Source organism: Falco punctatus (assembly GCF_963210335.1).
Source record: "Falco punctatus genome assembly, chromosome: 4".
Lineage (NCBI taxonomy): Eukaryota > Metazoa > Chordata > Aves > Falconiformes > Falconidae > Falco > Falco punctatus.
The window spans coordinates 5,607,187-5,631,256 of record NC_137583.1 but is presented as its reverse complement, the minus strand read 5'-3'; the positions used below and the strand labels follow the sequence as shown (position 1 = coordinate 5,631,256).

At 41.8% G+C, this 24,070-nt stretch overlaps 1 long non-coding RNA gene across 7 annotated transcripts in view; it reads right to left on the bottom strand.

The window, feature by feature from the left end:
• Nucleotides 1-1,574: 1,574 nt before the first annotated feature.
• Nucleotides 1,575-24,070, bottom strand: part of LOC308063378 — a 30,492-nt gene continuing 7,996 nt past the window's right edge. For 2 of the 7 annotated variants that reach the window (XR_013927940.1, XR_013927946.1), the window contains exon 2: nucleotides 1,575-23,926. This is a non-coding gene — a long non-coding RNA (uncharacterized lncRNA). The remainder of the gene's footprint in view (nucleotides 23,927-24,070) is intronic. The other 5 variants (XR_013927941.1, XR_013927942.1, XR_013927943.1 and 2 more) reach the window with 5 other exon arrangements.

The following is a 24,070-nucleotide window of genomic DNA, read 5'->3' as shown; positions in this document are numbered from 1 at the left end:
TCCAGATGCTGTTTGCTGGGAGATGCTCTCCTAAAAGGCAGTTTATAACCTCTGACCGCTGAGTTGACTCCCAGCTGTTGATCATAATGAAAATAGAAAATATTTTCTCAGGAGTGAAATTTCCAATGCTGCCTTTCACTTTGAAAATGAGTTTAATTAAGGCGGCGTGATCCAGTGTAACCTCAGCTACCTAAGGTAGGTTTTGCAAAGTTTAACATCAGCAATTTTACATTTACTAAATCCCTGTCTTACAGAGAGTAAAATGATTCCTTCTCCATTTTTTAAGGGAGGGCTAGAAACATTTTTCAATACTACTGGTTTCAGCATGGTGATCTAAAAAACCATTCTGTAACTGTGTTACAGGGAATTTCCTTTAAAGATACGTCAAGAGTTTCTGAGTAGTTTTGTTGCCATTTCTTAAAAGAGTTCAGTGTTTGGTTTTCCTTACGGTGGAGTGCTCACTTCTTTTGGAGGAGTATATTTATGTTGAATTTTGCAACTTTGCGTGTTTAGAAGAAAAATAACTCGATAGGCATTAACTTAAAAAAAAATGTGACCTTTAGCTTTTCAGGAACATTTTTAACCTCATAATTCATTATTGGTGCAAAACACCAGGTTTGGGCACTTCATCAGCATCCAGCCTTTGGAATTGTATTGTAGAATGCCAGAAGGATGAACATGGAAGCAAAGCACTGCTCTGCTGCGCGTCTTACAGATCTGGGCAGGTGGGTGTTTTGCAGAAATATTTCCCCCAGACCATGAAGTTCTGCTCACCAAAGCAAATGCATTTTGGTGCAGGGGCAGCCTTTCCCTGTGTTATTTGAAGTTATTTGCTGAACATGTACACAGCACTGGTTTTGCCTTTTGGCAGCGCTCCCTAGGCAGGCATCGCGGGGATGGATGAGCAGCAAGGCCATTGCTGCCTGTCCGAGGGCTGTGCCTTCATGCCCGTGGTGGCAGTGACTCTGCCACTCCACAAACATGCAGGAATAATTGTTTTGGTTGCTCTCTTAGCAAATATTTATGCTGTTCAACTTATTTTTCCGGAATATTTGTGGGGAGTAGACACAATGGACACAAATATATGGGTGGTAGATGATGTTCTTCAGCCCCTACCTGGGGACTGTTATGGAACTTAATGCATCAGCCTTAAAACCTCCTGCCTTTCCAGATGTCCCAGGTCCACTGCCATCACCAGCCTGGCATGGTACGTGTCTGAGACTGTGGGGAGGGGGAGGGCTGGGAGGAGGGAACCACCTTGGGATGCTGCAGAGGCTGCGTCCTGCTCAGCAGAGCTCCAAACACTTCGGAATACAAAGCAATCCATAGCAAAGTCTCCAGGAAAGGCAGCTGGGTATCCCCGAAAGAAGCAACAGCAACAGGGTGGGAAGGGACGGCACGGCATGGGGTGAAGGTAACAGCTTGCACAGGGAAGGGACAGCGCAAAGGGCGTGCGGCAAACACCACTGAGAATTTAACCAAAACTGAAGGAAGTTCTCCCAAAGGCTGTGCTCCTTGCTAGTTGAATTCTGCTAGGATAAGCTGGTGGGTTTTTTGGTTGTGTTTTTTGGTTGTGTTTTTTTGTTTGTTTGTTTTAAAGCAATAAACTTGTAGCAAAGCAGCAGAGGCAGTTTTGCAGAGGGAGTGACAATAATCCTTTGCTTTGAGGGGACACTTACACAGTGCACACCTCATGTTCAGATAAGGCTGAACCAACCTTACAAACAAGGCACTTTCTGCAAACATGCTACTGCCAGCAGTGCTTGCTTTGCTCCTGTGCTGGAAATCCCTGGTCGTTTCAAACCTGGTTTCTGTGTTTTTGAGGCTGCCAGCTGATCTCTGACCAGCCCGAGGGATCTTGGTGTGAAAAAAAAACCACCTTGTGCTCCAAGTGTTACCAGGTCTGTCAAATGCAATGCCAGCACTGTTGAACCCAGCATCTTCCTCTCCTGTGCACATGGGCGCTGTGATCCTGGTGCTCAGCGGACCAGGAGAGCCCGTGCAGCGGGTGATGGGGCTGCTTTGCCCATGCTTCTGAAGGTCCCTGCCACAGACCCTCCTGGCTTGCTGGGCATGGCCAGCAGAGCCATCAGAAACGAGAGCAGCACGGCAGAGCAAGACCATAACTGGGAATGCAGTGACGAGTGGTATCTCGATTCAGCAGATCACTGGGAATCATAGCCTAGTACCCGATAACTTCAATTGCAAAGAAAAAATATGCAACTTTTACATATAACCAAGAACACCGGTTTTGCAAACTGAGGACCGATTTTGGGCTCATCTACCGGATAAAGGGACACATTCATTCTTGTGCAGGAAGGCCTTCCATGGCTGGTCAGTTTATCTTTTTTAGCCCCACCAAACTAAACATGACAGAAGACAACTATTTATAAATACCCTTGGGGTAAATATCAAGCAGGAAGAACTGCAGGAGTTAAAGGTTAAGATTAGCCTGGGATCAAATGGGTATCAATTAGTCATGAATAAATGCAGACTGGAAATTAGAAGATGGTTAACAGTAATGCGAGGAGCAAAATTCTGGAGAGGCCTGTGATTGCAGAGGTGGTCTGAGAAGCTCATGGAAGGACTGTACAACTAAGTAGAAATTCCTGAAGGCAGAAAATGGCTTTTTGTTGTGAGCCCTCAGGGATTTGGTGAGCTGCTGTAGTTGAAAAGATAAGCTGTTTTCCCCCCCTGCTAGATTTATAGTGTATGAGTCCTAGGTTTCTGCTGGTTATCTATGGGAATAAGAAAAAATTCCCATTAGTGTGTCATCTAACTTGTGGAGGTTTGGGTTGTTATTTTTTTCCCCATCCTCTCAACCACTGAAAATTGGTTGCAGCCAGAGGATATAAGTGAGATTTGCTAAGTAGCATTAAAATCCTGGGGGGTGGGGGTGGTGTGTGCCTGGCTGGTGGTCCTGGCTGGTGTTCTTAAGGTGAGATTGCTCACAAGTTCAGGTTCAGATGGAAACTCCTCCCTCGGTCGAGGCAGCAGAGACTACTGAGGGCTGGTATCCTTGTTCTCCTGCGCAGTAGGGGTGCGGTTCGTTTTCACCAAACAAATTTGCACCAGGATGCAAACACCAGGGACTGATGGTATCGATGCCTTCTTCTCACTCTCTTCTTGGTGCACATCATAGGTATGTGCTTCGTCTTTTACTGCAGGCTAGGGTGCTGCCGTGCCTGTGGCGTGCCAGCAGGTATCCTCCATACCGTTTTGCCCGAGACAGCTACTGCCCAGCGGCATGCAGGCGTTGGGGCCTCAGCTCTGTAACCGCCGTCTCCCTTCCAGCCCTGGGTTCTTGCACTACCCAAACTCATAGTGGTACCCCATGGTCTGTACCGATGATCTCGCATCCAGCACTCTGTGATCTTCCCATGGAAAACCAGTGTGTAAAATAGTGATTTTTCTAAACTGGGTGAGGGAGGTGCTGGGATATGTGTCTCAGTGCTAGGAGGCACCACAGGTGTCTGGTCTGCTGTCCTGCTCGCTGCCTTGGCACAGGCAACTTCACGTCTGTCAAGGGACTGCCCCCTGCATTTCTGCACACGGTGCGTGGGCAAAAGGAAAATACCTAAAGGATCCCGATAAATAATACATTCACCTTCTTTCTGCAACATGGAAGTTGCATGGAAATATCAACCACAGGTTGATATTTCATTCAAGTACATTTATTTTCCTAATAAAGAAAAGTCCATGTGGCAATATAGAGGAGATAAGACATCATAAACTGTCTAGCTCTCCCGTTTGCTTTATTGATTTCCTTGGTCCCCTGCTAGCAACTTCAGGCCTGGTTAAACTATTTCTGTCTGTTCTATCACGGCCATAGTATTTTTGTGGACTCTCAAGTGAACATCCTGCACTCTCCAGGTCACTGTCCTTCCTTGCTGGCACACAACACAAGTCCAGAATATTTAAAGCATGATTTTGTATTACACCAAGCTGCTCTAGAAAGCACTCTTCACTGATTATAAAGTAATTACGGAGGACAAGTTTCACTCTATCTCAAAACAGCCACGCATCAGATTCTCAGCTGAAATAAATGGCTGTCTTGCCGTTGCCTTGAGCGCAAACCTACCACGACAGACCAGCAGCAGGTCTGGTCCCAAGTGGTGAATGTGGCAGAGGAGTTCATTCATAAAACTGACAGTGAGCTAGACTAGTGTATATAAATTTTTTTATTTATTTATTTTATCTGAAAACTGCTGGGAAGGCTGAGATTAGTGGAGGCTCTCAGAGTATCCAAGTCAATATAGTTAATTATTTAAAACCAAAGATACAGCTTGCTTCAGAGCCCTTTTACTACCTCATAGGTTAGTGGTAAAAACCAACTTCTAGTTGAAGGCTGAGAAAGCAGGAGATGAAGGTACATTATTTAGCGAAGATGTTCAGGACAAGGGTTACCAATTCGTTTGTGCCTGCTCAGCACCTGGCACAATGGGACCCTCTTGTACGGGGCAATATGTAGTAAGCATCATCAGTAAAAACATCATATTCCTTGCTCACCCAGAACAACTGTAGTAGGAGAAGACTGACAGATGGATTAGCCCACACTTGTCATTTGTATTTGAGCCCTATTTAAGTAGTGAGGTTTTTCTGCCTCCTGGTCTTGATTTCTATTCTAAGAAAACATGTTTTTCTGATACATATCCTGATACATGTCCTCCGTAATAGCCCATAGGATCTTCAGCAAAGTAAAACACCTGAAGAATGCTGTAAATAAAAGCCTGGACATGCAATGGCCTCTCTTTAATTGGATCAATTAAACTGTTCACTTTGATAAGTTTCAGTGGTTATTACAAGAGCAGGCTTTCAGCTTTTCCAGTATGTCAGGATGCTGCTGGCTAATAGCCGTGTGGCACTCAAAGCTCACGGGCTTGTAATCACGCTGCTGTCAGCAGCGCCACAAGAACATGCAAGAGAAGCACTGAACAGCAGCCTAACTGCTCCCAGCCAGTTAGTGGAGTTTGGATGACACAGTTTTAGGGTGCTCAACCTGATGTGTTGGTTTCTAAGGTCTGCCGAGCCTGTGTCCTCCTACACATCACACTCCTTTAAGATGTGCTCAGCTGAGCTTCAGTTTCATGTAAGGTACGGGCTTATTTCGCTGAATATGAATTAATTCCTTGCTCATGCCTATATAATGTAAGTAAAAATTAAATTTGCTGACCAGATAGAGGAAGGAATAGCAATCTATCAAGCTATTTAATTTCCTCTTTCCATTGCAAATCATTGTCTGCTAAGTTTGGGAGAAACATCTGTACTTAAAAGTGGTTTTATATTGGCGAAGAATGCAGTAAACTTGAAGGTGAATGTGTTCTGTGAATCTATAAAAAAACCCTGCACCACTTCCACTTGGAAATCCCTTTAGGAAATACAGTATCTTCTGTAGTATCGACTGCAACAGTTGCCACAAAAGGCCACTGCTTGATTTTGCAGAGCTCCAACCTGTTGACTGCACTTTTCTATCAGAGATGCTCTTTTATATTTGGTGTTTATATGAAACTTGTCATTCTTGAATGTGGTAGCTTCTCATAGATCTGTCTCTCAAATTCTGCTTTGACTTTTTCTTATATACTTTTCACGAGTAAGAATAAGCCTTTTGGGTCAATTAAACTGCTCATTTTTTCTAGCAAAGGGATTCTTTCCTCTTTTTCTTCGTTACACTTTCTTCTGCTATCCCTTTATTTCAGTAGGAATTTTAACAGAATTGACAAGAGCAGGGATGTTATTCCCCACTCCTCCTCTTTCCTCTGATGGATTTTTAAGACTTGGAGAAAAAAGATCGTGTTTCTTTAGAAGCAATTTGATCTACCTATGGAGTCATGTGCTTTGGTTTTCAGGACTTAAATGACCCCTTGGGGGGGGGGGGGGGGGAAAGCCCACCTACGTACATTATGTGAATATTGCATGTATTCAATTTCCATGATAACTAACCTTCCAAATATTAAGTTAAAGCACTCTTTTTGAGACGCCAGCGGGTGTGCCTATTTGCTTAGTATCTCATCAACAAGGTAAGTAGAACGTGGGATGTGGCTGAGCATCAGCAGTCCTGTAGCAAACACTGGAGTAGTCCCATCTCCGCTGGCCAGGCTCCTCCTGGGGCATGGCACAGGGAGGGGCGAGGAGCTGGGAGCCAAAGGGCTCCGAGTGAGGAAGGCAAAGATGGTAGGTCCGCAGCATGGGAGACTCGACTTGGAAAAAGAAGGTACAGGGCCTTCAACATCCCTGGGACCACAACTGTGATGTCCTCTGTGGTGCGAGGTGCCAAGGAAAGGGAAGAAAATCACTGCCTGCTTCCAGCTGCTCGGTACGTGGGAAGCCAAAGGGGTCTCTGGGGAAAAGGCTACAGAATTAACAGTAGATCTGGTGATGGCTAACCATGTTATGCTGTGTGCTGTGTTTCTGATGAGCTCTATCATCTGAATGCTGTTGCTCCTCTAATTTTGAGGAGCCACAGCGGTTCAACAAGAGGGGAGTTTCGGGATGAGGGCCTTTACATAGAAAACTGCGGGATTAAAGGACAGAGGTAAAACACACCCAGGTAAGTAACTACTATTAATGACGATAAAAAAGGTCTGCAGTTGGTAAAAGAGCAAGAAGTTGGGCCACAGGTAGCAACTGGGTCTCATGCTGCTTCAGGAAGAGGAGTAGAAAGGAATGAGGATGAAGGTGCCCGAAAAAAACCCGTAAAGGGAAGAGAGCCTGCCGTGAAAAAGTACAGGGGAAGCAATGCTAGCATGGGCCACCGCAGCTGGCGGTGTGCAAGGAGAGGCACAGCAGGACAGGACATTTTCAAAGTAAATCCAAGAGTTCAGTTGCTTCACATCTTTCTTTGTGCTCTGAGAATTTCTCCTGGATAAGAGTTTTCCAACTTTCTAAATGTGTTTGCAATTTGCGTTATATTTTTAAGGTCAAACTAAGCAACCAGCATCAGGCTGCTTAAAGTCAAGCACGTGAATGGTGTAAATGACAAAGCAAAGTGGAAGACTAGGAGAACAAAAAATCATGATTATGACAATTTTTGATGTCTGGATTATCACATGTGATGTCTGGGTACAACACAAAGCCATCTTTCTATTCATTCATTTATTTAAAGCCATATGGGTTTTTTTCACAATCTTGCATCTGCTTTCAATGTCAGAGCTGACCCTTGTTGACTAAGTTATCTTTCACTCAGTAGGTTTGCTCCCAAAAAAGCCTACTCCTCCTTCAGTGAAAAAAATACCATGATTAATGTTTTTCCAAGGTTATTTTTTAATATATTATTTATTTATATAGGCAGAAAGACAGTGCTTCTCAGTAGTACCACAATTGACTAAAATAAATTACCGGCTACTCAGCAAGTCAAAGGATGCTTGTTGATAGTATCCAATCAAATGTGGGGGGGTACAGATGTAGTATCACAGCAGTATCCATGCCACAAAATAATTAGGGTGTTTCCTACCACAGAAGATCCTTCTCAACACCATTTGGGTTATCAGAAAACTGCAGCTACTGCTAAAGATTGTAATTTGTTCTCAAGTTCTCGTTCTGAGATTTGCATGTTGCTGTAGCAAAACCTTATCTTTTGAATTCCTAACAATGCAAAGCTTCTTCCAGAAAAAAAATGCATAATAAATGAAGTATTAAGAATGATAATTAGAACTTCTCAGATTTAAAGACTGTGCAGAGATCTTGCATTAGATCCATATGATAAGTATAATATGGATGATAGCGTTTGTGCTATGAACTGGAGGCAAGGTCAGACATCACTGGTATCGACAGGACTACATATGAAGAGTGTCTACATTTGTAACGGGACTTAGACCATCAAACAGGAGATAAAAGGCAGTCTGCAAAATTGAGATGAAAATACAATACCAATATTCAAACAAAATGTGCAAGTAGCTAGGAAATACCTTTACTTTGCAAGTCTGAATTTTGAGTGAACTGTCACCTGAATCATGGAGTAAATCAGGCTATCTAGATGTGGTTTTGACCTAACACTCGATTTTATATCAACAACTAGTATGTTGGTACTACTGGAAATTAGTTCCCACGTTCACTGGTGTATTTCAGAATAGGCTCTACTGATCGATCCTCCAACAGGCCGGTATTATCAATATGCTGCCACCAACACTGAAAGCAGGTGCACAGGGGAAAGCACTAAAATTCCCAGGAGAAAAACTAGCAGAGAAAGAAAATCTCATTTTCTGATTTCCATTTACAGCCTAAAATAGCCTGTCTGCTGGGAGCAGCAGTTCTTTGGAAAAACAGTGATTATGAAGACTATGGTCTTATTTACTTTCCACCAGTGTTACATCATACTGCGTATACTCACAGGATATTTTCAGTCACAGATTCTGCCAGGCAGAAAGGCAGTGGAGTTAATCACATGCAGCAAATTAAACAAAAGCAAAAAAGCCAATAGGCTTGGGGGGGGGGGGGGGGGGGGGCAGCAGCTGAACATTCTGTTACCCTCTCTAGGCAAACTTTCCAAAATTGCATATGGGATCGTAAAGGCAAAGGGCAGCAGCCGGTTTCTTAACCTGCATCAACCGACCTACGGACATATCTGCAGTTAGTAGACTGAAGCAGCCTAAGAAATCTGTCTGTACTCAGATTATAGTCAGAATTAATGCGCTTCTGTAGTGCAGTTGTTGAAGTTCATTCACCAACGTATTAGCTGTCCTCTGACAAGTGCTTTACAGGGTATGAGCTACTGTGTGCCCCGAGCTCCTGTCCCAGGAGCAGGCAGATCCTGTAGAAAGGGCTCCTAAAGCACAGAACAGGGACAGAACGTTCACCAGCAGCAGACTGGGATTACCATCAAGGACATTGCAAGCAGTCTTGAATCTAATGTGAATTTGCAGCATGGGAGGAAAGGTATAAATGACAGGAATTAAGGGTGGTTTCAGCACAGCTCAACTGGATGCAGATGTTCGCATCTTGTATCCTGTTGGGCTGAGCGTCATCTTTGGCAGCACATCCTTCCTTTGTTGAAAACGTGGCCTAGAACATTTTTGCAGAAATACACCTCTTTTTGTCATTGTTCCCTTCAGTGGACATAGAAATGTATCAGTCCTGATAGCTTTCTCTCTAGAAACACAGAAATAATAAAATTCATTTATAATCAATGGTTAGTGATAAGTTGTAACAAGCTAACTCAGCTCAGTATAACCAAGCCAACAGCGTACAACAGAATTACGGCAATCAGCATTTACGGGAACAAACACATCAGTGTTTTAAATTAAAACTGTTCTTCCATTAGCTCAAAGTAGCTTGTAAAATCTTTCACTGTGGCTAAAATCTGCAGTAATGTTGGATATCATTCACCCAAAGATGTGCTGTAATACTTACTTATGGCATTAGCATTTTAAGGTTTTTTTGTGAAGTAAAGCAGCAGAGATCAAGTGGACTCTCTTGCACCTGCTATGGCTTTGAAAGATAGCATGTGCCTGCTCAGGAATTAAATTAGGAATTAAATATTGAATCAAGAATACACATGTAAGGAGTTAAGGAGATCTGAATGCTGAACTCGCATCTACCATGCCACAGGCATAAACAGAACATGCTACAGTCACCCTCTCTCCTGAGCAGAAGATAACTGCCAGAATCCCGGCGCAGCATCCCAGAGCCTCTTGCCCAGGAGGTGGCTGACCTCCTCCCGGTGAGTGGGGGGAAGAGACAAAAGGTGGTCTTAGGCGAGAGATTCCCAAAGTGTTCTTTGTATTCTTCCAAGAGGAAAGTAAATCAGTGACCATTTTATTACTGTGGACTGGAAGGTGGGCTGGTGGAGATGCAGTTCACACAAGACTCCACAACTCTGAGACTGAAAAGATACACCAAGTTGAAGACGGATTACGTGTTTCTTCTGGAAAGGTGAATCCTTTACTCTCTCATGGGAAGATGCAAAGAGGATTGTGATGGCAATATCCTTCCTCAGGCAGATTTTGGGTTTTTTTTCCTGGAAAGAGAGATCTTTCCTAATAAAAACCTGCTCTTCCTTATGAGCTAGCCTTTGTCAGCGACCACAGGACTGCATGGACACAAAATAGATTTTGTCTGCCCAAAACAGCTCACAGGCATCGACTATCATTTTTTCTTTACTGGATAAAAGGAGGAAAATGGCTTTTAAATTAGATGTTGGAACCCCTTCCAGAATTGCAATAGAAGATACTGAATCTATCATTCTTCATACAGTTACCTCCTCCTCCATGAGCTCCTACTACCATAAAAAATTATTTGTTGCTAGCTGAGCTGAGTGAATAATTTGCAGTTTCATATTTGTTAAAGGAATTTTTCCTCTTCCTCTTTTCATTATTTGTCCACAAGCAGATTGGTTTTCTTAAATATTTTTTTATCAAAAACGTGTGCTGTAATCACTCTGCAAGTAAATCTTGCCATAAATTATTTGTGAGCAATTTGTTGCAAGAAGTCTTCAAACATTTGTCCTAATTCCATTCATTCTTTATGAACTTGCATCACGTGGTGTCCGTTTCTGTGAACACAACATCAAAAGAGCTGATTTTGATCATTCTCCTGTAGAACAATCGCACTTCTGAACCCGAAACGCTCACCTAGAAAGCACATTTTATTGAAAAATTATTTAAGACTTAGGGTTGCACATTCACCGGGATGCTTGCAGTTTACATGCATCTGTAATTTTCACACTAACGAGAAGGTAGTTTTCTCAGCCCTAACGAGAACATTATTTTACCTACTTCACAACTTGAATCTGCTCCTCACCAGAGCTTCTGTCTCATCCCAGTTCATTACGATTTGTCTCACAAAATGTCCCTTGTGAGAGATGAGGCTTTCAACAGCATATAAAGTGGTTGGGTTCCAAATTATGACTGAAATGGTGCAGAATTTCACCATCTAAAAATTACTTAATTCCCAGAAATAAAGACAGGATTCTCCTGGTTATTGCTGCATCTTAATGAAAAATAAGACTGCATCAAAATGCTAGTTGACGAGTCTGATCCCGACCCTGCAGGAGTCTGTGGAAAGCTTTCCTTTCTCAGTTTTCTAGATGGAGGAAACTGCCCTTCTGAGATTGTAAAATACTATCTTTTCAGCTAAAAGTTTAAAAGAATGATTGCACCGTTCAGAGGGATCTGGGTACTTTACTACCATGCGTCCTCTTAAAAAGAAAAGTGTTAGCATGACTCTGTGATATTGAAAAGGAGGTAAAAGTCAACTCGAACACCAATTGCCATCGTATACCAGAGTTAGAATTTCAAATCCAAGTCTTACAGTTGGCTTTAAATGTTTGCCTTGAAGATGTCTGGAAAATACAGACCTTGGCTCTGGTTGGTATGCAGTGGAAATACTTTACTGTATTTTAAATAATGTAAACAGTTGCTGCAACTGACACCCAGGCACTTTATCATGTTAGGTAGGAAAAATGGAAATGAAAAAATCATTAAATTCACAGATGATGACGTCTGTGATTGTAACCGGGACACATATGGGTGTCTTGGCCATGGTCCCTTACAAAGGGTCCACTCTATGAAAATGGGAAAACCTTGAACAAGTTAAAAAACCACATCTGCATAGAATTACTGAAGACTGCAAGTCATAAACTAATTATCATTTTTTCAGATATGAACATTGGAAAAGGAAGTTATATTTTGCTCTCAAACAAACTTCATCTGAAACTGAAATTGTCAGTGCAGAAAAAACGTAGTGCATGGTATTAATGTTCTTAAGCTGCATCACCTGAGAAGGGCTGAATTTTTAACTCTTGGTACTCATAAATAACTCTTGGGATAATTCAGTCTGCTTCATTTAGCTGGCTATGGAGGTAAGTTGTTGATGCTAAGCACCGAAATTCCCTGAACCCGTCTTTCAAACAAGCAGTTTGGCCTTGTCCACCACCCTGGGTGCTGCAGCCAGCCCAGCCGTGGGGACAGGGGAGCCCCACACCCCGCGGCAGCTCCTGCAGGGAGCCCCACCACCACCCCCATGCCAGCGGACCCGAGGCGGCTCAGCTGAGCTGTGAGTGTGCTGGCTTTAACACAGACAGTATAATCGCCATGAGATGCTCAAACAGGATAATTATATCGTGTTAATTTGCATCTCCTTTTTGTGATGTAGTTGTACACAGCCAACATAGTAACTGGAAATTAATACAGCACAATGCATGCCCCGTCATGTCATACCGCTGGCCTTTCTGAGCAAGATTTTTTTTTAACGCTATACTCATAAATCAAGTCCCTCAAGACAAGAAAATTATTATGAAGCTGAACAATAATAACTTACACTTAGAAAAGCTCCCTACTTTCTCTTCCACCTGGAACAGAACAGGGAGCTCTTAAGATTGTTTTCTTGTATGCTGTAGTTAAATTTTAAATCTTCAGCAACAACAAATAAATCCATGCTTCTGCTAAGTTACTTAACCAGCGTAGTGTTGTATCCACTCTCTAGAAAGTTCTGTATTTTCTCCTTGGAGCAGGTAATACTACATGCATCGGTTTAAAGGCTGATCCCACCATTTTAGAGAAATGGCTCAGCAATTCCTGCATCAAGCGATGTGTATGGTATTCCTGTTCCTGCTAGACATGGACCTCAAACATAACAGAATCTTTTAATTTAGTTTTACTTACTTTTTATGCTGAATCATGTAAAATGTGACTAACTCACAGATACAGCACATTTGCACTTTTCACCATTAGCTGGTATTTTTTTCCCAGTGCCTACGTTATGTGACTACACATTTGATATTCCAATACTAATTGAGCTTTAGGGCAAAGAAATGGTGATGTGCTGGCATACAGTATTTTAAAACTTTTTAAGAAGATGTATTCTTTCGGTGCTTTCTTTTACCTGTAATTATTGCAGAGCCCTACCGTATTATATATGAGAGGAAAAAGTTGCTATTCTAAAACAAAACAAACCCTAGCCTTTCTTATTTTGAATCTGCATGCTCAAGTCCATTTACATCATTGAAAGGGCAGCAGTCCAAAATACAAATAGCCAGAGCTCAAACGGCAAGGTTGCCACCCTGAACAGCCAGAAACCACAGCAATCATTTAAGTAACAGCACTCTGTGCAGATTCATGCAGTTTCCTACCCGTGGCTTGCTTCCACCTACATCAGAATGAAATACTTCGTTAAACTGTTGCACTGTGCTCTGCTTCACTGCACCAAGTGATGTGAAACAACACAAAATAAAGTACACTGTACACCGTGTACTCCTATTGTACAGAGCAGGTATAACCTCTGCAATTATGCCCCAACTGCATGGCAAATACCAGGTAAATACACAGCAATTGCATGTTCCTACAGCTTACTTGTTAATTATGCATTGTTACTAACAAGTTCAAAGATAAATTATCATAGCACTTGCAGTATTTAGGTGCTTGCAAAGCTCCTAAGCTGTGTAATAATGGAATTTGTACTCTGAAATGCTTGCTTTTGTTAGTTTTCCATTGGAATGGGGAAGGGAAGCAACCCACCCCTCACTCCCAAGGGCCGACAGCTTAAGCTTACTGGTACAGCAGAGGAATGCTACTGTACAAAATAACATGACGCTTCTGCCAATAAGGAAATTTGGACGAATTAACAAAAAATAATACTAATAAAAAAATCCATTAATAAATCACTTTTTGAATTCCATTTAGTAATTCTCCTAAGCAAATGCTGAATTTAAATTCACTAGTACTTACATGCAATAGAACTGTTTGCCTGACCCAACACTGAATCTTGCACAGGCTAGAAATGAGAAGAAAACCTCATTTCATTGATGTTGCCAGCAAAACTCCTATTGATTTCAGCGAGGGCAGGGCTCTACCCAGACAGCTTACTTGTAAATGGATTCTTGAAATAGCTTATATTATATTATGTCAGAAATATATCACCCTGTAAGGCCACTTCATAGTCTATGCTAGTTCTTCTATGAGCCGCACTGCAGTATTTTAAACTACAACTTATAACTTTTAATAGGTTATTTTAATAGTATTCAATAAAATGAAATTAGCCTCTCTATAAACATTGCTCTTCTCTGAAGTGAGGCCTCCCTTTAAGTTATGGCTCTGTAATGGTTGTTTGGTCAGCCATTTATACCAACTTTTACAACTCATGTTGGACCACCTTGGGTTTTATTTTAAGTATTTTTTAATTTCATTATTTTCACACTGATTTTCAATCTGAAAGGTGATGTTGATGTGTCTGACCCTTTTTTTTCCTGCTGTAGTTGTTGAGCTATTTCCTCTAAAAAATGACTACCGTTTATTGCAAGGAAGTGCAGACATTAGTCTTTGGGTACTGCAGGATCAGAATAGCCAGCAGAAACAAAATGGCCAGCTATTATTATCTGTTACGCACAAAAATCTTATATATGGACTAAAAGGCCACTGAAATTGGCCGTGCATAAATGCAGATGACAATGGCAACCTTAGGGCAGAGAGATGAGATGCCGGGGACGAACCAGACAAGGATGAACGGCCAAGCAAGATGGAAGCAAGGCGCAGGTGGCGTTGGCTGTGCTGATGGGCCACCCCCAGCCCCTGCTGCCACCTCTGTGCACCTGCAGGAGAACAAGGATCTTCTGACAGCATTTTGAGGAAGATTAGAAGACAGCCTTGTGGGTGAAATAACTTCTTGGCCGCAGTGGAAATTTTGGAAGAATTGTATGTTGGAGGGACGAGTCAGTAATTTCCCAGTGAAAGAGATGGCTAGGGGAGATGGGTCAAGGAGGGTATCAGGAAAGCAAAGAACAGTAACTTATTTGAATAGAGAAACAGAAAACAAAAGAAGACTGAAGAGATTAGTAAAGATGTAAAGCCATAAATTAGAAAAAATTATTTTACTTCCTCATTCTAATGGCATTGGTCAAGCCCAGAAAGCAGGCATGTTAAGGATGTGAGCTACAAGATCATCAGAGCCTGGTTCAAAGGTTTAGTTTTAAAGCTAGGCTAGAAAAGGGTGTATCTTAAATGCCATTTGTCATGGAGAAATAGCTGTTGAATTTAGATACACTCTGTGCAGGCCAATCCATAGCGTAACCTCTGCTGAAGATGAGACAGTGGATGGGAATGACAAAAAAGTAATGTGATCATACTGGTCATAGGAACAGGGAAATAAACTGATGGGACAAGCTTGGAAGAGACTCTAAATCCCCATGTTTTAAGATACTGACCTTCATGAAGAAATGCCAGAGACCTGGGCTGAGGTTCTGGTTTGGAAGAAGAGAAGCCTGTCCAGGAATGATAGAATTCGTGTCTGTGGTAGAAGCTCCCTAAATGACCAAGAACGAAGAAAGCAGGAAGAGAGAGCAGGAGAGCTTACAGGGAAGCAGAGAAAGGATGAGGAAGATGTTCCAGTCTGTTTTGAAAGAGTAAATCAAAAGGAGACAAGTATAAGACTGCATTTCAGCAGAATAGCCGGCAATGCTCAAGGCAGATTTTAAGGTTAAAGACAAGAGTAAGGGAAGGAACAAGAACTGGTTTAGAGAAGCCAAACAGGAACCAGAATGGGATTAGATTAATGCAGCACCACATGACATGTTGGAGTGCTGCATTAATTGTGAGTACAATACTGGCAATAATTTCTAAAACAAAGTATGTTCTTATTGAAGATCCTTGGCTTTTTAGTGGGAAAATAATTTCAGATGCAGAATCATTATTGGGTTTAGTGGGTTTATTTTTATGTAGCATAACTTAACGTTAAATAAAAGGGAGCTGTACGTTTCCAGTACTGTATAGCTGGCAGTATAACTGAGGCTCCTTAGCCCAACTCCTGAAGCTGATACAGTCTTTGAAGACAGTATCCTTGTTCCGATGGAATTACCTTGTTTGCCTTCACTCTTTCACTCCCTCCTCCATTCTGCCCCGGAGCCTGAAGAAACAATTGTAGGTTCTCCTAGAAAACAGAATCTTCCTAAGACAAAGTGAAGGCAAATGATCTTTCCTCATCCCTAGGGGCTGGTCTTGTTCTTCCTGAAATCTGCAGTGAGATTCCTGCTGGCCGTCTCCAGCAGTACCAGGTACGGTTCAACCAGGCAAGATGTGAGCTTGAAATTCTCCTAATGAAAAAGGCCTAAGTATACTGAATAGAGGAGATACTCATTAATAACTATTTAGGAGAACATGGTTCCCTTGAAAGGCTAATTATTTTGAGAGTTACCCATTCAAAAAAAAAAAAAATCTCATCAATGAGAGAACAAATTAAAAATGAAGAATCTCTCATAAAAAGACAGTAGAATACTGCATTCAAGAGGACAGCCACCAATTAAAAGAAATGTCAACAACTCAAGTGGCAGCAACTTCAAAAGGGAAATCTTTTCCTCATTTTCATATGCATTCTTCATGAGCAACATCAAGAAGTGTAACATGCTAATAGCTAATAACACTCAGGATAAGATTCACTAATTTACTAACTGAATAATTTAATGCATATCAAAGGAATGATTTTCTCATTTCTTTCTTTTTTTAGATCTAACACTAAGCTGGGCATTATCAAGTAGATGAAACTGCACAGATTACAAGTCATCACTGAAAGTCATTTTAGAATTGAGCTTGTTTTTTTCTATTGGATATCTCTTTTGGGTTTATGGAATAGCACACATTTTTTCCCTCGTGATTCAGATTTCAAAAAACAAATCAGGAAGATGTGTTGTGGACATGTGATGTTTTGCTAAAATCAAAGTGTTTTGCAGAGATTGATCTATTATGATGTTAAACTTTGAACGTGTTGGGAACTGCAGCCAGGTAGTGCCATCCACCTGTCCCAGGCAAGCCAGTAACCCAGCACTGGGAGGTGCACCTGAGGTTTAGGAGATCAGGCCCTGAGCTGAAGCAGGAACGGGATGTGGATGACTGGCATGCTGCAGAGGTCCACTGGCTGTCCTGGCATGGAGGACTCTCCCTCCTGCTCCTGGGAACGGTGAGAGGTTGGTTTGACTCCAACGCAGGAAAAAAGACAAATGAATTATTTTAATTGCAAAAGAACTTCGGTATACTCCAAAATGCTACACTAGGTATTGAAAAAAGTAGAAAATGTACATGGTAAAAAATATTTCTTGTTTAGCATTATTTTTAGAAACCTATTTACAGAATTCTTCTAAATTTAAGCAATGTTTTGCCTTTGCTACTCGTGCACACTATGTAGCCCACTACCATCTGCTAAAACACTTTAACATGCCACCAGTTAAGGTACCAAACAGAAATCCAGCTCTTCCTTCAGTTTGCATGTCACTGCCAGAACGCTCACCCAGAGAGACTCCAGACTAGCAGCCAGCCATCAGCATCTCACCAGCTCTTCGGTGGCTGGAGGGAAGCCAATGATTCCAGGGCTCATCCTCTTCAGCATCTTCCCTGACAACCTGACTGATGATGTAAGAATACAGAAACAACAAATCTGAAGATGATGCTAAACGAGTGTTGAGTTGCTGACATGCCAAATAGTAACTTTTGTGGAGGGATCTTCAGGAGCTTGGGATCTGGCCAGCAGAAATCCCATCACGTTGAACAAGACATAGAAAAGTCCCACAGGACAGGCAGAATACAGCCATGTGCCAGGATGGGCTGGGGACGGTCCGGCGGAGCAGCAGCCCTCCTGGAGAGGACCTGGAGCTTATGGCAGATGTCGGGTCAAACGTGAGCCAACGCTGTGCTCATTGCAAATGGGGCAAACTGCACATTAGCCTACTTTCAAAGAAGGGTGGCCAGCAGGTTGAGGGAACTCGTTATCCCTGCCACCTCAGAGACCCGGAATAATATGTCTGGGTTTGGGGCCCCCAGGCCACAAGGACGATCAGAAATGGGAAGGGAAGGCAGCAGGACCACCGGGATGGTCAGGGACATGGAGCACACACTTCAGGTGATGGAGGAGGCTGTGGCTTTTAGTCTGGTGCAGAGGAGGCTAAGGGGTGATTTACTAGCAGGCTGCAACTGCTTGAACTGGAGCGGGAAAGAAGACAGGGCCAAGCTCTTTCTGGTAGCGACGGATGGCACAGCAAAGGACAATAGCCTGGGAGGTTCCGACTGGACGTTGGGAAGAACTGCTTCCCTGGGAGGATACAGCAATGCTGGCAGAGGCTACTCACCCAAGATCTGGCTAGGTAAAATCGCAGGAGACCTGATCCACTGTTGGTGCCAGTCCTGCTTGGAGTGGGAGGTGGGTCTAAGGGTCCCTTCCAACCCATAGTTCTATGATGTAACTCAGACGTAAGCCAGTGGAGCTCTCAAAATCTTAGCTAGATGATGTTAAATACAACTAAATTAGAAGTTCACTTACTAGTAAATAGGAGGGATGATTCACCTCCTCAGCTGCCTTGTGTTCTCACAGCAAACCCTCCACCAGCAGAGCACGCCACTGCAGCGGGCCACGCAGGCGTGCTGCTTCCCTCTCCCGATATCCCAGCAACAAACATGATGCTTCTGCGATGTCCCTTTAACGGGGAAGGCCAGGCTGTTGGAACCATTGGCTTTGTGGCAGATGGAGTGACATTTGCAATTGGGAAAAAAACACTCCCATGCTGCCAAAATATTAACAAGGGGCTTCCTCAGAAATATTCTGCCACAGTCACTGACACATGTAAATTCCCCATGTAAATATGACTTCATCCAAGGGAAAAGGTATCATTCAGCAGGCTTTCCAAGGACAAGGACCTCTCTGCACCATTGTGGTTTGTTTTTTTTCTCTCCTGCAAACCCCTTTCCTTCCAGTCACAAATTTTCCGTGGTGCAACACCTTGCAGATGCTGCTCGTGGTGAACTCCGATGAGCGACAGCAGCAAGCAGGGCTGGTTTGGGGCAGGCTGTCCAACAATCCTGCTCAGCTGGGCTGGGTCAGGGGACAGACTTGGCAGCGAGGGCACATTGTGAAATTGAATTTGGGGGGGGGTGGGTTGCATACTGTATCTCCCTCTGTGAATGGCCATGTTCCTTACATGGCGAGAAGAACAAGAAGAATTTCCTGACCTTCCTTTATACCACCCATTATTTTGCATAGCCTTATAATGTCTTTTATTAATTTCCTTTTAAAAATAAACTTTCCTAATACTTTCAAATTCTGCAGATATGCAACATCAAAGCATTTCAGTGAATTTTTCAGTCCACTTATAAGCCAGGTCTCTGGTGCTAGAGCCAGACATTTTGTGGTAGCACTCCAAGCAGTAAAGATGCCCAGCATCTCTGGAACTGCTGCAGTTCTCATTGCTGTAAGTACTGATCACTGGGGAAACTGAGCCTCAAATACCAAAAAGCCTTTCTGTAACGACCTACTGTTTTGCAGAGGGCAACAGGACCAGCATGCTTTTTTCTTAAAGATAAAAAGACAGCCATTGTGCCTCTGTTGAGAAGGATCTGAGATTTATTTTTAACTTCAAACTTTTCTATGGATCGTGAAAAGGCAGAATAATTCTGTTTTCATTTAGGAGGGCATTACAAGAGAAATAAGTAGTCTGATACATTTTAGATTAGAAATGCTTCCCTAAGAACAGAGGCTGTCGCAGTGTGGTGTCCCACACCCAAGAAAATCTTTTCCCCAGTACTTAGCTGTGCCAATGTATTTCCAAGATTTTTTGTGCTAAACTGAGAGTTCTCCAACATGGTGCTTCCAGGAATTTAGGTTACTCTCCCTCTCTCGGTACTGGGATTAACAAGTCATGAAGGTAGTCTGCATCACAGTGATATTATAATGACTGCTCTGAAATGGAAAAATATAACACATCTGTGTTTTCATTCTCCAGCTTGAGACATACCTTTAGGAAGTCAGTTTGTGATGACATGTTTGGGCAAATGATGCCTTATCTGCATGCTTTTTTCATGTATCATCCTGATCTGGTAACTTGAATGCCATAATCAGAAAGCTATGTTAATTGTACATGGTTTTAAGCCAGTGTAGTCCAAAACATACTCCCCTAAACTATCAGCCTCACAAAATCTGCCTGCCTGTTTGAGAAGCTGGAGATGTTCTTCTCTGTTAGAGGAATTGCATGAATTTTTTGTAACAAGAAGAATCTCCAACCAAGATAATCTTCGCCTCATGGATATTACATATTTCTGTTTCCTTAAAATAAAACCCACTAAGTATATGAACTGGTACCATAAACACAAGCACAAGTGAAAGAGTTCTACTGTTGCTGGACTCCTCCTCCCACTCAATTTCGGCAGTCAGCAAAAATACTTATTCAGTATTAAGTTACAGTAAAGAATTGTTGACCCTGGTGCAACTGAGAGCAACGATAAAGTCAAGTCAATGGGGTTTGCTTCAGCTTGCGACATTTCAAATAAAGCCTCTAAATTTCTTTGGATCAAAAAAAATGAAAGCATATAGAACATACTTGTTAAAAACAAAAATGCAGAAAGTCTATACAAGCTTCTCCATAAAGTAAATTTTGTTGAAATGCACACAGTTGCGTTTAGCATTATTTGCTTCTAATTTGGGCTTCATTCTAAATACTGTATGTTAATAAACTCAGACCACTTAATGCCAAGTACTTTATACATTTCTCTTTAATTAAATTTCTCCAAAGAATCACATTACATAAGCATTTGCCAATACAAAAAGCACACTCTGAGATCCTGGGTAAAATCCAGGCACCCCTGCAGTAACTAGTAAAATTCCCACTGATCTCATTGGAGACAGTCTTTGCTATATATGGGTAATAAAAAATTATCTTGTTACTTATGTATTCTTTGGTACGCTGTTCTAAGAAACTTAATCTGTGGATCTTAATGAGGTCCACGCTATCATTTACCATTTCCCTTACTAGATGAAAATAAGCGTTACTTCAGAGTTCAATAATGTCCAGTTTCAAGTATGTTTGTAATTGGTGGAATATGCAATAGATGCCAGTTTAGATGAGCTTCTTGCCTCTGGACGGAGGTAGGCATTTGCTCTAATACTCTGCAATTTTACTACAGACTTTGAGGAGAGAATTGCCTGCACTGAGCTCTGGAAGAAAGATGAACCCTTAGCATTTAGGGATTCTCTAAACTATATGTTAAGTGTTATGTTCAGTAATAAGTTTTAGGTGATCAGGACATGGAAGTGGCCTAAAAATGAAGATCTTAAATAACCTTTATGGTCATTAATTTAAGACCAGGCACAACAATTTATCTTTATTTAATTATGATATCTTTTTCATCTGTGTGAAACCCTGAAGTGGGCTAGTTCTGTCATTCTTCCTCTTACACAGTTTTTTTTGCAGAAGTTTTCTCTTCCATAACTCAGCTATGCAGGGCTGTGGGGTTTGATGTTTTGAGTTCTCATGCAAAAGAAAAAGCTAAATTAGGGCTGCTCTAGGACAGCACTAATCAGAAATGGAAAGAGCAGGAGTGGTTTGAGACGGTACCTGCTCCTGCCACTGCTCTGCGGGGACATTATCATCTTGCAGCTGCAGAAATGGTAGAGGTTGTCAGAGTGCTGCTCATCTACTTCAGCACTGTTACTGATATTTTTTCAGAGTTACTGAGATGTTACCTAGTTACCAGCTGATCACAGCCTGGTAACCATTTAGAGAAATGCAGATTTTTATTTAAAATAAGGTAAGTGACCCTAAATAAGTCAGTCTGGTGACACTTAAGCTGTCCAACTGTAAAATAGGATGAGACTCCACACGGAAGTTATTTGAAGTGTTCAGATGAAAACTGCGGTATGAAATTAATTATGATAGTCTTGACAATAATAATTAAATTTAAAATACGCTTAACTGGTTTAAAAATAAAACTTTCAGATTCCCTTCGACTGCAGCCCAGTCCTGAAGCTATTTAAGCCTGCATTGCCTATCCCGTGCCTGATTTTCTGATTTGGTTGTAAGATTACTATTAATAGACCAGAAGTGGGATTAAAAAAAAAAAAAAAAAAAGGAGAAAGTGAGATTACCTAATTCTGCAAACATCCGTTTGTTTATTTGTTTGCTTTGTTTTAGAGAAGCATTGTCAGAAGTTTAGTTTTCTGACAAGGATTAATCTTTTCCCTTTTGTGACTCTGGACCATCCATCCCTCCCCGCTTCCCCCCCCCCAATTCCGGAGCAGGGTTGCTAAGCGACATGTTCTTCTCTTCTGTACTTTAGCAGAGAGGAACAGATCAAAGACACCCACAGTCCTGAATTATTTTATAAATGAATTTAAAGAGATACTCTCCCGTGCTGTATTATGTAGGGGGAGATCAAAAGTTGCTCTATATACTGAGAGTATCTGGAGAATTAAAACTGATGTCTTCTGGAAAATAAAAATGCTCTCGTTACTGAGAACTATGTAATATTTACCTTTCCCCCCCAAAAAAAAAAACTAGACTATGAATTTATGCTAATTAATGTTTCTAGTTTTATGTCAGTCAAGACACTGAACGCAGGCCAGGCTGCATGTTTGTACAACTTGCAGAAGTAAGGTTTTCTGTCATCAATTGACAAGCCTGCAGTTTTTTTAACTCTTTTCATCTCTTGCAAAAGAGTTGCCATTATTCACAAATATTTCATTCTCTAAATTTTAAATGCTTTCCTGGCATTAAAGGCAAGAAAGTCACAGGATAAATTTCAAGTGATGTATCTTTAAAAGAATAAATGAAGACAAGGAAGTAATCTGTGTAAACCACGCAAAAAAAATGAGATACCGATATCTCAGATGTTTCTGAAAAGAACGAAAACCAAATGAATAATGTTTTATTAAAAAATCTGGGAATATATAAGTTTAAATGCTATCTCTTACCAGACCAGCACTTATTTGGCATCAGCTCAGGTCTGCTATTCTCTCCAAGCTGTGAGATTTGTAAGAGCATACTGGCAGTTAAGGCAAGTGTTTCCTGAAACAGAAAAGGGAGGAATTATTTGCCCTCGGATCTACTCAGTTTCAAACACCATCGACATTCTAAAACGAAAAAACGGCACTCAGTAACAAAGTGCAAAAGTTTTTCATTACTTTCATTTCCAAAGACACCATTGCTGCACAGCCTTAAGAAGAAGGAGAGGCACACAAATAACATGCTTAAAGCATTACCTGAGCAAGTGAGACTGTTCATTTATGTGGAAAGGAAAACTCCCCGATCAAATGGCTGCAAAAAAGGCATCTTGAAAATTGCACGCAAAATTCCTCTCCTGTGCAAATCTTGTTTTATAACCAGCCACCTTATCTGCATAAAGAAATGTGTCTTTTAAAGCAGTTTCAGGGGCTTGCTCACACAAACAGGTGCTCATGCAACTACAGGCACAAAATCACTGGCTTCAGGTGTAAAGTGTACATAGATGATCTCACCCTCTTTGCTGCCTGCCTGGTTGCAGAGCAGAGCAAGCTCCTCACTCTTGTCCTATGCCGGCAATCTAACATAAAACTGAGCGTAGATTAGTGAAACCTAATACACTCTAGGACTGTAAAGGGATTAATCACATAAATCTTCACCAAAAAAAATCAGCATTAGTATTTATTTAGATGCATTTTATTTTCCAGTGAGGAAACAAGCCTCTTTTTTTTTTTTTTCTTTCTGCACCAGTAAAACTCTGTTCAAAATTCTAATTGCTCAGATTTGGCAGTTAAAATCCACTGTACTACAGTTAACCTATATTCTTGTAAAAGCATTTATTTTAGAAAAGGGCTTGGCCAGCTTTTCCATTTCGGTACTAGATATCTATTACATGGGCAAGATCTGTGCTTTACTCTCACTGATACAGTGTTTTATGTATAAACATCTTGACCACCACTATGTTGTCAGTGGTTAGCAGATTCAATGTGTTTTGGCTGAATTTCTGAAGGGCAAAACTGTGACTTGCACTCTAAATATTTTTTCTGGAGAATGGATTCCTCAACAGACTATGGGTATCTTGTACAAAATGCAAGTAAACATTCAGAAAGGAATTTAATGCTTCTGGCAGGTACCGACTTGCCAGCCTTGGAAGCCGAAATCCCTGAGACCTGTGGCACCAGCGCAGCTCCAGCCCCGTGTGCTCCGCAGACCGGCTGGGTTCCCCGCCATGCCACCGCTCCTCCTGCGCAGCTGCAAGGACAAGGCAAGAAATAACGCCCGCTACAAACAGGCACGCTGCTTGTTAGTACGGGTGTTTCTGGCAAGCTTACTTAAACATCCTGACCATGCTTTGTTCAGAGATTCAGTTTGATCAAACCAGTATTTAAGCTAAAA